At 44.9% G+C, this 20,758-nt stretch overlaps 1 protein-coding gene and 1 pseudogene across 3 annotated transcripts in view; one reads left to right on the forward strand and one right to left on the reverse strand.

Annotated features, from left to right (window-relative positions):
- The window catches only part of Etv6 (ETS variant 6), a 228,327-nt gene that overhangs the window by 7,032 nt on the left and 200,537 nt on the right, over positions 1-20,758 (forward strand). The gene's annotated exons all lie outside the window — the stretch shown is intronic.
- LOC111815196 lies at positions 4,685-4,804 on the reverse strand (annotated as a pseudogene).

The raw sequence follows: 20,758 nt of genomic DNA on the forward strand, positions 1-20,758 counted from the left end.
TATTTTTTTTTGTCCTCTTTCATGATGGTCTGGCCATACCAGCCTTATTCTTTCTAATTTACTTGAGTGAAGAGAGGGTTTGACCATCTAACTTCATAAATTTCTGAATTCAAACAGCTTTAGTAAAGAGTCTTAGAGGCTATTTGGGAAAGGGTATGGAGAGAGAAGAACAGAAGGGGAATATATTATGAGGGTGAGGTAACAAATTTAGAAAAAAACAGATCAAACCATCCATAAAACAGATGAGGAAACCTAGCATTTATATAGAGCACTTTGCTAATGGTAGCCAAGCCAGTGTCGGAATCAGGTGTTCTAGCCTAGGTCCATGTCCCTCTGACCCTGTGGCAGAAGTCAGACACCATAGCTTCCCTATGATGACTCCTGTATAGAGTTAAACCCCTCTGTATGGCACCACAGAATGACGAATGGCGTTCACACTTATAATTATGACTTCCCAGTTAAATTATGAGATTTAAGAAGTGAGGAAACAACGAAATATATTTTGGAAGGATATCCGACAAAAATGGCCATCACAAAAGTATTGTAGGGTTTTAGAAGTCTGAGCTCACTTATCTGGACAAATGATCTATGAAAATACTCCCAAGTGAGGATGGGGAAAAGCTAGTTAGTCCAGCTGCACTCTCTTGAAGCCTTCTCTGGGGTATTTCCCATTTGTATGTGGGACTCAGATGCAGGGAAAAGAACCTCATTTCCTGAGTGACTCAAAAAGGACATGTTTTCTTGCATGTATATTTGTGTCAGTTGCTACAGTGGAGTACTAATCACCACTGCTTTGGTTTAGATTTTATTTTATTCTGTCCTGTGCCAGTTTGTGATTCTTAATAAGTTGACTTCCCATGATGGGGAATCTAAGCTGCTGAGAAGATGGAGCCACTTACTGTGGAGTGACCCAGCAGGGGAACAGACACTGGAGTGGACACACCTACGAGGGCTTGTCCTTGAACTTGTTCAGGTTACCTAACCTAGTAACTCATCCAAAGTGTTAATAAAATGATGTGTTTCATAGAATTGTTGGGATATGTAAATTGCCTAATGCAATGCCTTGTATTGTTACAAAGTGGTAGTTCATCTTCTTTATGTATCTTCCACAATATGTGGATCTGGAAGGAGCTGGGTGTCTTCTAGTTCATAGCTGCACCATACAGTTGCGAATGTAGAGGCTAAAGACCTTGGTGTTCTCGCATAGGCTCCTAGGCTTGGTGGTGATATTGCCTGAACTCAGATCTGGGCCTCCAAGTTGTCTGACTCCCAGCACAGTCCTCTCGTCACAATCCCACTGAGTTTTTCATAGGCCTGGGGTCACACGATGCTCGGGAAAAGCTCTTATTTTAACTGTAATTGAACACAAGCTCGAGGACAGGAGCGATGAGCCAACTGCAATTACTTGATAATAGCAAACGCCTTTTGTATCTGACAGCAAAGTTTTGAGGGAAATAGCTAGTGTGCTTCTGAATAAGTTTCCAGAGATGAAAGAAAAGGAAAAAACCTAAGTCTGGAAGTGCTATACAGCGACTCTAACTAGTGTTATTACTCAGCACTCAAGCATTTGAATGCATTCAGGGATCTGCTTGTTCGTACAGTTGCTTATTATTTGCGACTAGGGCAGGACTTGAAAGACGGCCATCAATTCTTTAGTCTGCTTTTGTTTCGCAGGCAACTCCGTGTCTGTCTGACCACAGAACAGACACTGTTTGCTGTGGGGTGGTGAAGTTCCAGTTTCACCAGTGGGGAGCAAGTGGCCCTTGCTGGAAACATAGTTGTACAGAAGAGTTTGCAAGCTGAATGCATTACCTTGGGGCATGAAGGCAACCTTTGTTTTTCGTAGATGTTAAAGGACTGAACTATCGCTTGTCAATAGCCATATTCTTTTTGCTGTGGTCTTAAAATGCCATCCTGAATCTTTGTTTCATATGCATGTCACATGAGAAGATGAAATGTAGACTGGAAAATGATCCTTTTTTGAGGAACAATGGGGAGAACATTCACTGCCTTCTCACCCCCTGCAACAAGTGTGGGACCTGCGGACTGTGAAAGAGATTCGGAGAGAAAGTGTTCTGTACTCTTCGTGAAAGCCCCGGTGGAATCTGATTTTCTTCTTCGCTGCCTGCTACCCTGCGCAGTGGGTTACACGGGCTCTTTCACTGCCTTCCTTAAGGCTTTTCTGTCCTTGTGAGTCCAGCCATTTATTTGACTTACTTCTGCTATACATGAGGAAGTTAGCTCTGTTTCCTGGAAGAAATGATCTGGAGATAAAAATCAGTCTTGTAATTAAACAGCAAAGCCTCAGAGAACAGCCTGTTTGTCTCTGAAGATTTTCCCAAACACACCCCTTTGCTCCCTAGGGAAAGTGTGGCTCTATGTGTGGCCGCTGAAGGGTTGTTGCTGAGAGCGAGAAAAGAAAAAGAGAGCCCAGTGCTGTCACCTTACTACAAGTGTGGCCCTGTAGTGCCCGAGTCTCTAAGGAAGAGTCAAGATCGGGACAGTGCGCTGGGGCGGGCAAGACAAAATAGAATGGGGGCTTCATGAGAAGGGACGCTGGAGTTTGCTGAGTTCTTTCTTCCGCTGCTTCCAGGAGCTCAGACTCAGGAAAGGAAGACTTTTTGACACTAGTTTCATTATTATTCATCATTTCTAGGCCATTTGTCTCTCCCAGGCTAGCCTTGATCATCAAACCAGACTCCTGCCAGGGCAAACTGCACTGTAGTGGCTCCTGACTCTGTGTGGTCCAGCTCGCTATTTTCACATAGTGAATTGTGATCACGGGGTGGGCACCTGAAAGCACAGAAGTGAGTTCTCTTTTCTTTAGGCCTGTTTGTACACTCACACCCATGCTAGTGCTAGTTTTTAGAAAAATGAAAAATCTAAAAGACTGGACCCCCAGATGCATTTCATAACTGTTGTCTCCTCCTTTTGACTTGAGGAGTCTTGGAGATGTAGAAAAACCCTGGGTGTGAGTTCACTGGACTGGTGCTTTGTGTTGCTGAGACCCACAGCCCTTCCTGACATAATGGGTGAGTGACAGGGAGTGGGGACAGCACCATGTCAGGGGTCATTCACCTGATGCCTTTTGATCTGGGCTTTACTCAGAGTGGGAGAGTTGTCATTTTGGGGATACTATCTTGAGCGCTTTGGGCAGATTCCCAGTGTAAGCAAGTTTCCTCTTCTTCTTGACTTTGTAAATGCTGAGCAGACCTCGAGTCCCCTGGAGAGCTGCTGGCTCCTCATTTGGTTTTGTGCTGTTTAGTCCCTCCCTTAGTCTGCTGACTCTAACTGATCCTTTTGGGTGAGGTGTAGAGAGAGACTGCACCAGTGGGAAGAGGAAGCGTGTTTGCCCTCACAAAACCAGAGGAGCAAAGACTCCCTTTCAGAATGTTATATTCTGTTTTCTTGCATCTCTGAGACTCTGTGTTCTTGGAGGGCTGTGATTTGGAGGTGAGGGTGTATTTCTCTGCAGGCAATCAGCGTAGGTCAGACATAGCCCTGGAACTTGGTGATTCCAGGGGAATCCTGGTGACCACAGAAGGACTGGAGTGATGATCCTCTACTCTTTTGCAGCATGCTGTAAGGGTATCTTTAACTTTCAGCAGACAGCAGGGAGATGAGCAAAGGGACCTGGGTGTTAACTTACATCTCAAGTAGGGCACCTATTTGGATATCGGTCCTGCATGCTTCCATCCTTCCTGGTTTCTTAACTTTTCTAGCTTTCTGTTGTACCTGCTCTTAGGTACAGCAGAGGTATGATACAGCTTAGGTATGATCAAGGGGCCACTTATATCAACATATTTATCCACGCAGCAGCACATTTATCATTTCTGTGACACGAGACAGTGTTCTCAGTGGGACATGTGCTACAGGACACAGCCTCGGAGTAGAGAAAACCTTTAAAAATGCAAGAATAAGGAGTAGTGGGCAGCCTGGAAGATTCCCCTGAATAGCCTCGGTATTCAAGCAAAGGGAGGTGAAATGGGCCCAGTGGCATTTGTCACCATGAACTTCAGCCAGGTTTTTGCTTTTTAGAATTTATCTCTTTAAAAACGTAGTCAAATGGCCAAAAGGCGATTTTCTAAGTAGAGGGAATACCTCAGTGTACTTTTGTGGTTAGCCATCGTGTTGAGCAGCCTGATTGAAGAGAAAGATGGCTTATGTACATTTTTATTTCAACGGTGGCCTTAAGAGATTTACTGCGGAGGAGGTGTGGATAGCTGAGAACGTAGTCCTCTGGTCTCTTGGTTGGTCTGCGTTGTAGGTCAATGTGAGTTCATAGTGCAGCTTCTATCTTTATTTGGGTGCATGTTAGGGTGCCCTGCACAGGCTCATTTGGGCAAACCCACTTACGCTATCTTGATGTACATAGTGGTGACTGCCAGGCTTGCTGCCAAATGAATTGTGGGGAAGAATTCATTTTGTAACTCTGGTCCCCAAATCAATGTCTGTGCTTCTTCTCAGAGTCTCATTTTATTTGGCTTTTATGTAGGTTTTATCTGTTTGAGGCCTCCGTGGGGTCTGTGTTGACAGGATTATGTTCTCTGGGAAAGTTCTGGCTGCCCCCGAGGGAGGGTGAGGTATGTGTTAAGTCCAGCTGGCTGTACATTGGGCTGTTGACCGTGTCGAAACTTCAGGGCCTTCTGTGACATCATTTGCCAGAAGAGATGTCTAGGAGCTAGTCCTAGGGTCCTTAAGGTACAGATGTTAGTCTCCCATCCAAGTACTAACCAGGCCCGACCCTGCTTAGCTTCCGAGATCAGACGAGATCGGGTGCGTTCAGGGTGGTATGGCCATAGACCAGATGTTAGTTTTTGGAGAAAATCCACAGTTTCAGGTTCACTTTTACCTACGTTTGTGTGCATTGGCAGATTAATAATTGAAATGAATTGAAAGATTTCTCCATACTCTCACACCTACCAAGTAGTTTCATGGAGGCAGGGAAGGTTCATAGGTAGTTCCTGAAGGCTGAGCTTAGACCCAGCCCGGGGGTTAGAATTGGCACGATCTAGGGAGAACAGTGAGGGGAGCTGACACAATGCCTGTATGTGGTAATTTTAGCTTTAGTCAGGGCTGTATGGTGTGGCTTGCCTGTTCTTGCGCATCATTCTGCTTTTATTCTAAGGGTTTTTTCTTGTGACTCTGTTTACATATATTCATATATATATTGTGTGCTCGCAGGATCCTAAGTTATAGAAATTACTGTGTAGTCTGTTTTCTAGCATACAGAGAAAAAGATTACACAAAACCCAGCCTTGTGGCAAAGGAACCTGACGTATAGATGTAAAATACATCTCCTTAGAGGGTTGGGTTTGTGATGGGCTATAAACGGATTGTTAAACAGCAAGCCGAGGGGCTGTTAACAAGCTGTTTCTAAGAGCATCTCCATAGGCTGGTCTGAAAAGGTAATGTGCACATATTGTAGCTATGAAATAGTTTGCCTGTGGTGTTTATATGTTGGTAGGTTGTGTGTGTGTGTGTGTGTGTGTGTGTGTGTGTGAGAGAGAGAGAGAGAGAGAGAGAGAGAGAGAGAGAGAGATTAGTGCCAAATGGACCAAGAAGGTAATTTTAAATATTTATTTGTTCTTGTGTTAGTATCTGCATTCTGAGCTGGGCAGAGTGTTAGTTGTTTTTTAAGCTCGCTTCATTGAAGATGTGTTTGGTCAGCCCCTGGGTATGAAGCAACCAAACTTCAGAGTGCGTTTTCTGATCACACCCTTCGTACGTACTAGCTCCTTTAAGGAATCTTGCCTCAGAACACTTGGGTAACAGGTAAATCACCTCACCATGAGGAAACTAGCACGTGGATTCTCCAGGGCAGCAAGCAGGGTTCCCATTAGGTGTCTGACCTTATTTAAACTTTTCTCTGCATTCAGGTGACGTAGCTGAGAATTGGTCCCTGCCTGCCTTTACGCTGTCGGGTTCTTTCATGAACAGAGAGCTCTTGTTACGAGGATGCCACGCTTCTACTACATTAGCAGCCGTTGTGTTAAAAAAACAGGTGTCTCTTATACTCCTGCGAATGGATCAGTTTGCTAGCCTGGCAAAGCCTTATTATTGTTCCTGTTTATTTACTTATTTATTGTCTCATGTAAGCCAGATTCTGCCAAGAGATGTGGATGAGCGGGATTAATGTGAGAGGAGGAGATGGCAGCTTTTCTTGGTGGAGGTTTTCGTGACAAGAATCTGTCTCAGAGTCAGTCATATCATAAAAGTAGGGCTAAATTAAACTGCAGGCTACGAATCACAGGGGAGATCGGCCAAAAGGAAAGTAAATGGGTAGTTCTGCCAAGTCATCTTCCTGTCACTCTTCAGAGGCCATCTTAAAGGCCGCGCTGCCACAAAAGCCCGCCAGGGTAAGGGGAGTGAATGATGACCCTTCTCTGGTGCTTGGCACCATCGCAGGCTCGTTCACTGCTGTTTCTTAGGGCTTCTGGAACTGTCTTTTCTGGCCTGCCAGGCAATCTGGCGCATGCCATGCCTCATCGCTCTACAGACCTTCTTCTCCTCCCTGGCTTTCCACATCTTCTTTCTGGCCTCACACTCTCCTTCATGGCTCTTATCTGTTGCTCCTGCCTCTTATTTGCCCCAGTCCAAACTGGAATAACCTGTGCAGGTGAGAATTTGATCCTGTCAGTTCAGCCGAGCTCTCTTGTGCTTTATGGACTTTCTAGTATCATCTCCAACCTTCTACATTGTGTTCCGTCCAATCAGTTTCTGCTCTTGTCCCAGACCATATGATGAACTTTGATGCCTGGAATCTTCCCCTGATCCTTTTTCTGCTTGGCAGCCATCCTTTCCTCTGAAGCCCATTTCTGGACTTTTGTGTGGTTGCCCGGCAGGGTGTTCCAATAATTCATTAAACGTGTCTCTCTTGTTGGCAGTGATTTGGCTGAAGATTAAGGATTTATTGTCATCACTAGTGTGTGAAAACCCACTGAGGACAGGAGTTTGATGGGTTGCTTCTTATATTTCTGTTACCTATCACAGTACCTGGCACAGAGGCAAGCCGTGCTATATTAGTTGAATTGAATTTAAAATCAGCAAGTACTTAGGAAGCTGTTGTTCTGGGTTTAGTAAATACTGGGCTCTGAGATATGTATCATGAAGAACTTGCACTGTGGAAGTCCTTAGCAAGTGCTCCCTATGGGTAAAGGAAAGACGTAGGAGACCTGTGGGGACATAGGAGCCATGTTGGGACCACAGGACAGGGCTAACAGACTGCCACCCCACAACCCGAAGTTTTCCTGGAAGGCTTACTTACTGGGTCGGGATGCATACACACCTTCTTTCTAGGGCTCCCTCTTGGAGAGGAACACGGACAGCTGGAGAAAAAGCTTGAGAGCCTCTGGGCCGGATTTTCCAGATGCAAGCCAGCATTCCCCAAACAAATTAGGTACTGGTTGAATTGTCCGTCCTCTTGCAAGGTATGGCCCAGGTCTCAGTTGGGTGCATTTTGATCATAGCTGGCTTGGAGACCTGGAATCAGTGGCTGTCCCTACTGGGTGGGATTGCCTGAAGTTCCCCCACCTGATTCCCCTCCTGGCTGGTGGACAGAGATGACTGGAAAGAAGCAAAGCTTGCTGGGCCTTCTCAGAAGTGTGTGACTGCCTTTCCAAGAAGAGAGACTAAGCTGACCCTTCCTTTCCTTGGGTCTGCAGCTCTCAGTCTTCTCCCCTGGAGCCATGTACTCTGCTGCACTTATCTGAGGCAGATCTCTTGCTTGACTCCTGCTGGGCTGCCCTAGGGACTAACCCAGTGAGCATGACTCAGTATACCACAGCACTAGGAAAACAGCTCAGAGCAAGTCTCACAGATGGGGCGGCAGCCTTCCTCTTTCTGTTTGCAGGGGACAGCATTTGCCTATGGAGAGCACTCCAGGGTGTTAAGAATCTGCCAAGTGCGATCTGATACCACTGAAATGGACCAGGTAGGAGAAGTTAGGTATTTTCGGATTGAAGAAGACACAGGGCCTTCCAATCAAGCTCCAAGAGGCTGAATTTTACCTCATTCTTGTTGTCATTGATCTATAGCTAGGACCCAAGGCATTAAGGTATATGAAAAGTTTTAACTTCCTGAACCTAACCAGATTCCAGGAAGGGTGTGTTTACGGTTTCCCCCAAACTGTCACAAGTTATGCTCACCACCTGCCAGGGGCTGTCACTTCCAGGCCCACGCTGCAGCTGCCTGCCTGCCTGCCTCTTTGCCCTTGACCTCACCTTGGCTGCAGGTGGCTTCATCCCAGCACTGCTGTTCCTGACTTCTTGCTTTTCAGGGAGCCTGAGAGCTTCCCTTCCGTCTCTCGGATGGACTCCGATAGAGCTCCGGCAGCAAGTTGAGAGTTGTTACAGAGGGCCTCATCTTGGTTAAAGAGCCAAAAAGCATAGGTCCATGTGTAAATATGAAAATTTATGAAGCGACTAAGGAAGAAGTTCCCCGTAAGTGTGTGCCCCTTGCGAATGCTGTTTATACACCTCAACCTGGGGCACTGTGCTCCTGCCACAGTTCCTCCCCCAAGTCCCCCCAAGTCCCTTACTCTGCATCCCCACTGCCAATGCTATGGAGCTAGAGGGTATGTCCTTCCCCTGCCCCCTCCAGCCCACCCAACCCGATGCTCAGCCTGCCGTCCAGGGAACACAGGGACCTAGGGTGTAGTGCTCTGGGGACCTAAGTCCTGATAATTAGTATAGTTCTAGCAATAAGGTTTTTAGCCTCTAAGACTGCCTTAGAGCCATTGGTGATTATTTTTATTTGAATTTGCTTAAAAAGTGCAAGACTTGGAGATACTCATAGGGTCCTTTCCATTCCCTTTTTTGTAGTACTGGGGGAATGAACCCAGGTCTTCCTCCTGCTGTGCTCCAGTGCTGAATGACAACCCCTGCCTTTTGTTTTGATAGGAGACAGGGTCTCACTAAGTTGGCCCAGGTTGAGCTTTGAACTTGCAATCCTCCTGCCTCAGCCTTCAGAAAAGCTGGGATTACAGGCATAAACTGCTGTCCTCGAGGCTTTAGGATTCTTCTTCCCTTTTTGTGAGGCAGGGTCTCAATCTGTAGTTCAGGCCGGCTTTGAACTCACTGTATCGCCCAGGCTGGCCTCAAACTCACAGTGCACTTTCTATCTCAGCCTCCTGAGTGCTGGGATTACAGGCATGTGCCACCACAATTCTTCTTAAGGAACTGCTATTCCATAGAAGTAGAATAACAGTTACCGGGGCTGCTGTGTATGAGGAGGGGTGGCTTCTGCCCTCACCACAGCAGAAGTTAACCAATTTTGCAAACTTAAATTTGTGATGCAGAATGTGGTAAAGGATTTTTTTTTTTTTTTTTAATGTGGCAAGACTTTCACAAGACTATGCTGTTGTATTTTGATGAATTACTTTTATTGAAAATAGATTCATGTCCACTCAGGGCTGTTAAGGAACAGCTTGCTTCCAACCCGACCTCCCTGTGGCAGGGGTGACCCTGTTCCCAAAGTTGCCCGCGCACTGAGGGTCTTTTCTGAACTCCCTCCAGTTTTATGATCCCTGGCTGGCACTGCGAAGGATTGGTTCCTGTGTTTTTCTTCTGCACACAAGTTACAAGGACACTTAAGCCTTGTGCTTCGGGGCAGAATCTGATCACAAGCTGAGATGAGGAAGAATATTTCCTCCATGGTATCATGTTGCACAATTGCCCAGCCAGGTGTGTCACCTCTGTTAACCACGTGCACGCACACGCGCACATGGACGCATGCACACACGTCCTCCTGAGCAGTCCTGTTCCGTGCGGGACCCTGGAGCTCCAGGGACCAGCAGCCTCATGGTTTGGCACACCTCTGTGGTTTGGCCCTGCTTTCCTTCCTGCACCACATGGAACTCATGCGCACCCAGGACATCAAAATCCGGCTCACAGATCGTAGTGGGATTTGTTCCCCATAAAGCTCGCTGTTGCCAGTCTCAGGTTTGTCTTACAATACGACCTGGAAGTCTGGTCCAAAGGAAGGAGACGGAGAGGGAAGGACAGGGATGCACCTTTTCTTTTTTGCCCTGGCTGTGCTGCCTCTTACACGATAGGATAATTGCCAGCAATTCCCAGGCTTACTGCTCTTCTTCCTCTGCACGTCTATCTCCTGGGGTGCAGTACTTCCTTCTGTCTCTATTATTAGCTTGCTTGGCGTAACCATTGCATGCCCCATCCTCCCCTCCCCGCCTGCACTCCTAACCCTTCTCCTCCCTGCACCTCTGGAGATGTTGTGCTCTGCCTCACGTTCTGTGCATAAGTGGACATTCTTTTTATTATTATTATTTATTAATACAGAATAATAGTATTTTTTTCATTGCATCATACTTTCATATTCCCCAAATAGAAATATCACCATGCAGCGCATCGTGTCTGGCCTGTACGTCTGTAAAGCAGCGTTTCCTGACGCGAGCTCTTCCCCAGCAGGCTTGCTCTGTGTGCCCTGTCTGTCCTTGGTTTACGTGCACACCACCTCGTCTCTGCCTTTCTGGTGGTACTGCCCCTTCAGATTCCTTCCCCCAGATGATCGTGTTGTACTTACGCGTTTGTGTCAGTTTGCTCATTTTGTAGTTTGTTCTTTTCTTTTTTCCTTTAAGTTCTTCCCCCCCCCCCTTTGGGAATATCCTATTCGAGATTATATCAGTTTTCACTTTACTAAATGGACATAGTAGTATTTGATATCAAGCATGTCTTTCAGACATGAGGAAAGAAAAAGTAAGTTTTTGGAAGCTTTTGATATAGTCATAGAGAAGTAGTTTATAGTTCTTAAAGAGTAAAAGCTTGTATAGTACTCTTTGCTTTGTAAGTGTTCTTTTTTTTTTTTTTTTGGCAGAACCAGGAATTGAACTCAGGCCCTTGCGCTTGCCAGGCAAGTGCTTATTCTACTGAGCCATCTATCTCCTGGGGCCCTTGTAAGTGTTCTTAGTTTGGGTAAGAAATCCAGTATATTAGTAGTTTTCAAGTAGTATCCTTGGCAACTAATTATTAAAGTATTTCCAAAAACTAATAATTAACTTCTGGATGTTAAGAGTTTTAATATTTATGATGCATGACTATGTGGTGCTGACCTTTTGGGATATACGATTGTCTCAATTAGTCACTGAGTTTTTAATGTGTGGTGGGCTGTAAGTAAGTAGCGCGACTACAGTTCTTTATCAGGCTCTCCTGCTCACACTGTACTGAGGTAGCTTGTTCTCTGACCCTTTTTTACCACTCATTTATGAAGTGTTTTACGGTAGGAGTAGTGCTGTCTGCAGCCTAGGAGTGGGAGGAAGGGGTTCAAGGAAAGCCCGTGCAGTCCGACGCTACTAACAACGTGCAGCATTTTAGAAACGAAAGCAGAGTAGTTTACCATTCCCTAAAAATAATGGGGAGGAGAGTTAGGGAGGTGGCTTTTTGAGAAAGTATTTTCTTTGTGTTTTGGTACTGGGACTCAATCCCAAGGCCTTCGCGTGGAGGTGTATACCTGACTTTTTTTTGTTTTTGAGCTGGGGTCTCAGTTGCCTAGGCTGGCCTCAAACTTGTGATTCTCCTGCCTTAGTCCCCTAAGACATTGACTTTATAGGCATGTGCCACTGTACTCGGCTTAGGATTAGTTTTAAGACCAGGACAGACACACATACCTTTAGTAGCTTTGAGATGACAGATAAGGAAGTAAAGTATTATCCCATCCAATGCATGACATTTTCGGAAGTATTGTACTTTGAAACTTGCCTTACAGGGTTTTGTTTTATTTTTATTTAATTATTATTATTATTGTTATTATTATTATTATTGTAGGGTTTTAAAACATTTTCTGGATTCTAGGCATTTGTAATGATGAGTAAGTAGCATTTTTTGCAAGCCATGAATTCAGTTTCTGAGAGAGCTAGGTGAGCGAGCAGGGATGGTGTGTTGCTTTTGCTTTTCCTTATCTATATCACTCCTAAGAAACCATGGAAATCATTAAAGCCATAAAACGGTTTGTATGTTTCTTCTTCATAGGACAGGCGCACCCCGCCCCCAGCTCCCATCCCAGTGGTTTCTGTGAGGAGGAAGTATGACGGGGAGAGTCTTTGATTTTGTAGAGCTGTTTGTTTGTTTTTAAGCTTCTGCAGCAATTCCAGAACACCAAGGACTCACTGATTCAGATTTGGGCATCTAGTGGGCTTTTATTCACTGGGATATTATTGGAGTGGCAGCTCCACTGCTTCTGGAATAAGGTGCATTTGTCTGGGAGCTTCTTAAGAGAGACTGAAGTGACAGTGTTATCTCTTTGATGAACTGTAGATGATTTGCTGTACAGTGCTGTGGGGCCTCAGTCCCCATAGTACAGGAACTGTCACCGGTGGCACCATGACATCCATTCTGTCAGTTCTGACTGCTAAATGCTAGTCATTCAAAAGATAGTCACAGAATAACAGGATTTAGGCCTTTAGGGCTACAGTTTTGAGACATTTCAATCCAAGACCCAGACTCAAGTTAGGTGCCCTTCCCAGTGCCCCATGGCAACAGTTGCTATGTTAGAACTAGAACCCGGGCCTTCTGACTTTTAATTATTGATTTTCGACTCAGCAGTTAGTTTTAATTACGGTTGTATTTTCAAGCTAGCAGATCAGTTCAAATCACATCTTATTAGCGAACTGAATGAATGTGTCTACTTCTCAGTTGATGTTTAATGGACATGTAAAGAAAACCATGAATCAGCAGATCCCGCATGCTTTGTGAAGCTGATTCTTTTTTCTTTTTTTTTTTTTTCTGTCTGAGCCCATAATGAATTAAAGATGGCAAAGCAGAGGTGGGCTGTGCACACAGCGCAGCCTCTGCTCCCCTGCCTTGTCACCTGCATGCCTGTGGGCTATCTCAGACTCAGTTTTGGGTGAGAGATGAGTTATGACTCTCTGATTGTCCTCTTCCTTTGGTTGAAAAATGTGATCTTGAGGTTTTAAATTTTATAGTGCACTCTGACTCTGGGTGGGAACCAACTTCCAACCCACCCCAAATCGCCTCTGAAATCCTATTAAACAGAAAATACTCTGAACACCAGTATATGAAAATGCTTTTCTAGGATGAGCTCAAAGCATTTCATCCTCCAAATAAAATCTATCTGCTCGCACTTAGATTGTTCAAAGGCAGATGGTAGGCAATTGAAACAGAGAGGCAAGCTGGCAAACGGAAAAATAAAACCACAAATATCTGTACATGAAGGTGATCTACGCTCTTGCCAAACCCCCGCCTAACTTCGTTAACACAACAGCGTGGCAATTAAGTAGCATGGGAACTCAGACTCATATGGCTAATACAATTGTCCTCTGTTAATGGGGTGAAACAAAGCTTGCATGTAATATACAGTGCTGTTCACCAAGAAGAAAGCTAAAAGAGAGTTTAAGAGGTAATCAGCAGTGTAGCCCATAAACCATGCTATCCGTAGAAGACAGCTACCTTATTGAAATTTCCCTGCCCCCCACCCTGTGTGAACGGGAGGGTCTGTGCTATGAAACGTTGGCTTTCTCTGAGTTACCCAATCTTTGAAAAGGAACTGTTCAACAGTTTTGGGCATCAGCTGGGTAGCCAAAAACTCTTGGGTTGAAGGAAGGAAGGTGGTGAGCAGAACATTAGAAGAGTCCAAAGTGCTTGCTTTGAGGAGTAACTGCGCTGGCTAGGAGTGAAGTGGTTGCCCTCTAACTGCCTGGGGAGGCTGTGTGAGGAAGGAAAACTCAGCCTTCTCTCAGTCTTTCCCTGGCTGGAGGACTGTCAGAACTCTGAAGTCTGGCATTTCTCACTAACCTTGAATTTGAACATGCGGTGACCAAAGAGGGAGAGGGTTTCAGCCACCAGAACACAGCAAGCTACTTGTGATGCAGAGTGTGCTGGGGGGGGGGGTGATGGGCGTTGATCCAGAATGCTGAAGGGGCAGCCAGCTCATGGTGGGGTGGTGCGGCAGGATGGGATTTGATGGGGCAGGATGTGGGATGGGTTTACTGGGAGACTATCTGGGGATGGCCAGGAGGAAGAAAATCTAGATGAGTAGGTTGGAGGAGGAGAGGGGGAGCTCAGACTGCAAGCCAGGAGCAAAGAAAGGTCTTGGTTTCAAAAGGAAATCACTGTTGGGATGTGAAACCTTCCGCTCCCCTCGTGGCTGAGGGGAGACCGTGGAAGAAAGGGTTGTGTGTGTGTGTGTGGCAGGAGAATCAGGCCCAAAACTTTAGCTTCATAGTCTAATAAAGTTCAAATTTCAAGTGTCTGAAGGAGGAGTATGATTAGAGGAAAAGTGTGTTGGGTAGATGAATTCATTCCCTTAGAAGTCATCCTTTTCTTCCAGATGTTAGAATCGTAGCTGTCCCTCATACAGCAGTTTGTCTCTTACGTAAAGGAGCTTGCCTCACGTCATTGCTGTAGTCCGCTTTCAATTGTTTTCTTGCTTAGCGGTCCCATGTTTGATCTTGGCCAGATACTGCCAGCAGCCCTTCTTAGAATGGCCTTTCTCCTCTCCCAGCCCAGGCAGGCTCTGTGCTGTGGTCTCCAGCCTGGGATTTGGCCGTGACTCACAGCTATTATGAGTGGAGTTCAGTCATAACACGGGGTTGGAATGGCTGTACAGTATTATGGAATTTGCTTGCGGCAGGTGTAGTTTTCACTTCCCTGCCAGTGCAGATCTATTCCACAGAATGTTTCTTCACCCAGAAAGAATGGCCCCCACACCACCTTTTTTAAAAAAAAGTACGAACTGTGATGATTGTTGGACACATGGTTTGGCTTGTACCTTGGGGACCCACAGACCACCCTAGCAAACACAATGCACGGAACCCAGAAAACAATCAAGAGCAGTGTGCTCGCGTGGCCAGATCATTAGCTTCCTTCCTTTTTCGCCTTGACTTTTGGGAAGCCCTAGTTTGGGAGTTTCATAGGCCATGGGACATGGCAATATGAAATGCCAGAGGATGTTCAAATAGGTGGGGAGGAAGAGGGAAAGCAGGAATCCTGGGCCAGGGAGCAGATGGCCGGCTGGTGACCTAGGAAGGAAAAAAAAAAAAAAAAGCCATTTTTCTTTTTGTGTGGTTTTCATCAAGCAGAACCATACATAGCTCCAAGTTGGAGAATTCCAAAAGTGGTGGTTCCTGCCCTCAAAGTTTTACCGTCTATAGAGAAGGAGGTATTTTAAGGCAGTGAGGATATGCAGAAAGCAAACCTAGATAACAGAAAAATACCCCTGATTGGCTCATCTGTGGCCCTACTCGACTGCACTGTGACTCAGAGGCCAGGGTGTTAAAGGATTGTTTTGGGTGTTTTCTCAGTGATGACCCAGTTGTACACTCTGCATCCAAAAGCCAGCTGCTTCCTGCTCTCCTTTTCCGGGGGAACATGCACGTCTGCGTCCTAGCCCAATGATGGCGTGGGAAGGGGCAGGGAGGACGTAGTGTGGCTGCCCTCTCTACTGCCCCACGAGTAGACTCCTTGATGCCCTGGAAGACCTGCTTCCCTGTGGGAAGGAGGGAAGTCTGGTGGTTATCGGATGAGAGGTGAGCCACAGCCCTCCAAACTTAAAGGAAAGCTGGAGCCCCTTGGGGCAGCGCTTAATGAAGACATGCTATGTGTCGTACTCTGTAGGTACAGCCAGGCTGTCCATTTGTCTGTGCCCTGGCACACACTCTTCATGTTTGCGTGTATATATTTATAAATAGCTGCAGACCTAGCAGCTGCCACAGGAGTGAGTCCAGTTCTACAGCCCCTGATAGTTTATAACCACAGGGACCGGAACACCAAGATTTTCTTTGGTTCCTCAGTGCTGGGAATTGAACCCAGGGCATATGCAGCTATATCCCTAGACCTTGTTTATTTTGAGTCAGTGTCTCACTAAGTCGTCCAGGCTGTTCTTGAACTTGTGATCCTTCTGCCTCAACCACCTAAGTAGCAGGAATCGTAGGTATATGCCACCACACCGTGCAAGATTCTTCTTGAAGATATTTTGTGGTAGACCCCAACCCTGTAGTTCTCAGGTGTTTTGTTTACACTAATCTCAGACTTACCCATGAAACATCCCTTGAGGACCTTGTAGAGATCACCCTTTGTATTCTGCTACAAGGGGCAATTTAGGAAGGTAAGCAAACAGGTCTCTGAAGATCTTTCAAGATCTGAAGATCTTTCAAATAAGGTCTCTAAAAATCTTTCATAATGAGTACAGGAGTGTGAGCATCTTTGTTTATTAGTCCTTTACACAATGTGTCCTGAAACTTCTTGTATACATGCAAAGGATATGTTAAAATAAGATCTGGGGTTCTTTTTCTCCTAGAATATAGTTAAGGTGCAGCTGTGGGTACCTGGAGATGCTTAGATGAAATGATGTTATAAAGCAAAGGTCAGTGAAGGCAGGTGGAAAGCCCAGTCTCCTTTTCTACCTTAGATTTCTTACCATGGTCCCTGGCATTGTTCCAGTCACTCTCCTCGTTCTTTGGTACAGCCTGGCCTAGGTGGTTAGTGCCCTTAGAGACAACAGCAGACAGTCCCTAGGGAATGGGAGCTGCCACTTGCTGAGCTGGGAAACAGGAGCTTTGTGTCATTTTATACCCTGCTGTGAGATTAGAGATGCAGGCACTAAGCCAGCTGTGGTGGTGCATGCTTGTAATTCGAGCACACTTGGCGGAGGCTGAGGCAGGAAGATGGCAAGTTTGAGTTTAGCTTGGGCAATTTAATGACATAGCAAGACGTGCCTTAAAATAAATAATAGTAATAATAAAAGAAAGGCTGGGAATGTATCTCATTGGGAAGGCTAAGGGTTCAGTTCCTATTTTTTTTTTTTTTTTTTTTTTTAAAGATAGTACAGGTGCTAAGAGTGTCACAGCTCAGTCAGCCTCTCCCTTCCTCAACCCTTCTAAAATCGTGCTGTCCCGGACTGCGTGTTGCCTTTGATAATTCTCTGCTAAAGCCCAATGAATCCTGAGAAGGAGCTGGAGCCCTGTATGAAGTAGCCCTGCTCATCTTTCTGCCTTGTCTTACACTTTCTCTGGAATATCTTTGTGCACTCCAGTTGCCTAGCATTCCACCAACTTGCCGTTTTTGTCCCTCTTGGACCTTGGCTGAGCCATTCTTTGAAGCATTCCTACCTCCCATCTGACATCACTCATCCTCAGGTCTTATGTACCAGAGGTCTTCTCTTGGAATTCCCAGGTCTGGATGAGCTGGCCCTCTTAGGTGTTTACTTAATACCTATTTTGAAACTTCCAGCACATTATCTTATAATTTTATTGTATCCATCATTCAGTAGCAAGTGCATTAAGTCATGGTCTCTCTTGGTTTCATGCTTGTGGCCACCACACTGGGCATAGGGCTGGTGTCCTATAAATTTTCTTGAATGAAGGATCATGTCAAAGATAATATAGTTATAGATTACATCTCTGGCTCAGCATCTGATATTCTCTTGTCTTCTTATCAGAGGCCACAAGACTCTGCAGGACTATTAGCTCAGAATAAAGCATGTCTGTAGCATTGTCTGATGCAGTTGGGCTCTTAGGAGTTTGCTTTTACACAGAAAACAATGGAATTTTAAAGTTTTTGTTGTGGGTTCAGAATCTTGGGCTGTTTACAGGAGCTGCAGTGATTTGGTTTTTAGGTTGAGTTTCTGTGTATTGTTAAATCCTAGCCAAATCAATTAGAAGAAGGTCTTCCTTATCCTTTGCTCCTCCCTGCAAGGACATTGTGGCTCTCTGGATGTTCCTGTATATACGTCCATCCATGTACATTATCCTCTGCCTTTGGCCTGATGTAATCAGCCCTACATGAAGATCTGTTTTTTTAAGTAGATGGGTAGTTATATTTAGTTTTTTCTGAATCTTTCTTGGTTTGTTTACTAGAATGTAGGTAAGTGACTTGGATTAACTAGACAGCTGTAGTCATCCTTACCCACGAGGTCATGGGTGCTATTGAAATTGTGTAGGGAAAGAAGACACGGCCTCTGATTCTAGAAGCTTGCTATGTAGTGGGGTTAAGGCAGAGCCCTTTGCTTTGTAACTTTGAGGAACAAATTGTTTAACCTCCTTAAGTTTCTTACTTGTTTGAACTTACTTTTTCTTTTTTTTTCTAGAATGTATTTAGTACAGGGTCTACAAGGTCTCACTACACAAATCAGACTCATAGTGATTCTCCTGTTTTCAGCCTCCCAAGCACTGGGATTACAGGTGCACACCACCACGCCCAGTCTCAGTCGCCATCTCAGCGCATGCTACAGGAGGAATCAAACCCTGGTCCCTGCATCTGCCTAAGCAGGCTTTTTAATCCCTGAGCTATCTGGCCAGCCCTTGAACTTGCTGTTTCTTAACTTCATGAGGATACTAGCCCATTCATAGGATTGCCATGAGGTCAGTAGCCCCTTCCTTATAGGGCAGCCAAAAGCATTTACATGGTAATGTTAAAGTCCTTCTTCGGTCCAGCACCTTGCACTCTTGATCCTCCCCAGTGGTGGCATGGCCTTTTCCTTCTCTCCTGGCAGGGGTCTCTGCTATGGCCTACCACCTGCCCCAGGCTGTCTATATGAAGAGTTCATTGTTGCCCTTTTTGTAATCCTGGGGCTCATCATGGTGCCCAACACAGAACATTTGATCCATGTTGCTGCATTAAGGAAAGAAGGCTACAGGTGGCCAAGTACCATACTTCTATTATTCTTATAAAAGCTTTGGGTGAAAAGCAGAAAAAGCTTTGGAAGTCAAAGGAGATCTTGGCATACTCGGCTCCCAATTTTAAGGTCACAATGTGTGCCTCTTTTTACCATCCATTCTGACCAACTGCCTAGGTAAAGGAGCCTCCGGAGAGCAGGTGCAGTCTAGACCCACACTGACAGGCATAGAGGGTGGCAGTTAGAGGCATGTCGCAACTGTCATCTGTCGTATTCTCTTCCATTCATGCGCCAGCCTCTTCACCCCCTGGTTTTCTTTCCCCTGTAGAAAGAAATGTGCTGTCCTGTTGGAGTACTCTTTTCTCCTCTGACCTTGTCTTTTTTTTTTTTTTTTTTTTTCCTGTTAATGTCAAGATTCTTCAGAAAAACAGAACTAGAGGCAGATACTTTATTTATTCATCTACTCATTCACTCATTTATTAACAGTGAGGAATCAGTTCCCCTCGTCATGGAGGCTGACAAGTCCCGTGACCTGGCATCTGGGCGCGGGAGGTCCAGGAAGCCAGTGGTGTGTTTTAGAGTGAGCTGTTGGTGTGTGTGAATCCTGGTCTGGGGACTGAAGAAGTTGGGGGGTGGGGGTTCCAGGGTGAGCTGTGAGTCAGGCAGATCGGGATGCAGAGGGGCTCTGAATTCCTCTTTTCTCGGTGTCGGTGTCGCATTCTTTTCAGGCCTTCAGGGGAGGAGGCTAGTTTATTCTAATGACCCCAATTAGGTTCCAATTCTAGTCTCACCCTACAGTACCTTTGTAGACACAGAAAGAATGAGTTGCACCTAAGTACCCCATGATCCAGTCAAGATCACATATGACGTTAACTATCACAGTTATTAATAACATTAATGAAAGGAGAATGTTCTTAGCCATTGTGTGTGTGTGTGTGTGTGTGTGTGTGTGTGTGTGTGCACGTGTATACATGCAGGGGCGTGTGAAATCTTTATGTTTGGGAAATAAAAGGTGAGACATGTGTCATAGCCTGAGGGACCTTCCACCTCTGATTCCACCTTTTTGACTCTCCACATTGAAATAAAAGTAAGACCAGGTGGATGGTTGGAAGGAAACCGCCACTGTCTCATTTTGTGGTCTACTAGATAAGAGTCAGGTCTCAGCGCTTGATGGATGAATAAGCTCCTGCTTGCATTTTTGAGAAGAACATGCTTTCTTGTAAAGCGTGCTAATTATTTCTATAAATTCTCTTTTTATCTCTTCTCTAGTCTCCACAGACTGTGAGGCATAGTGATCGTGTCCACTCTTTTTGCCAGGCTTGCCACATAGTTCATGTACAGCATGTTAAGTGATCCCAATGTTTCTGTCATCTGTACATAAGTGACTTTTAAAAATGGGGCCAAGTTAAACAGAAGACCCATTGCTATTATGGGCTACTGGACTCTTTTAGAATATTTTGCTGAGTTTACACACCTATAATATTCAATAATGGAACTTAAAAAAAAAGGGATATAACTATGAATGTCCATTTTGTATCTGTGTATTCAAAGTGGTTGGGATAGATATATAGTTGCATTCTCTTAATGAATAGAATGATTTTTTCTAATGGTGTTTGTAAATAGGATCACAAGTCTGCATCTTGTATAGCAATTAACCACTAAGAAGAATATATGCAGTGTGCTATTTGTTGAAACTGTACTCTCGATTTGATTTGAAACTGTCTCATTGCTATATGTTTATCAATAAAACTTTGAAAAGAAAAAAAAAGAGATTCCAACTTCTGAACACAAATGGCAAATAAATATATGAAAGAATAAAAAAAATAAAATAAAAAAAATAAAATAAAATAAATAAAAATGGGGCCAGACTTGCACTCTAGTGTGTTTTATCTTTGCCACACACTTTTCTCTCCTCCCATAGGGAAACATCACCTTTACAAAAATGTGTAACATTTGATGATTTGCGTTTCTCATCGATCCTGTATAATTCTGGAAAAATAGCCAATTCTTCACTTGTTTTATGCTGCATGAGCTTTCTGGCACAGGGGTCACATTTCTGGGGACACCATCGTTATGACATCTTGGCTACACACGCTTTTCACTTGTTACTCTGTTGCAGCTTACAAATTTCTTTTCGTTGATTTCATTTTAGTTGAGTATGGTGTTGTAGTGA

Source organism: Octodon degus, unplaced genomic scaffold, assembly GCF_000260255.1.
Source record: "Octodon degus isolate 3935 unplaced genomic scaffold, OctDeg1.0 scaffold00012, whole genome shotgun sequence".
NCBI lineage: Eukaryota > Metazoa > Chordata > Mammalia > Rodentia > Octodontidae > Octodon > Octodon degus.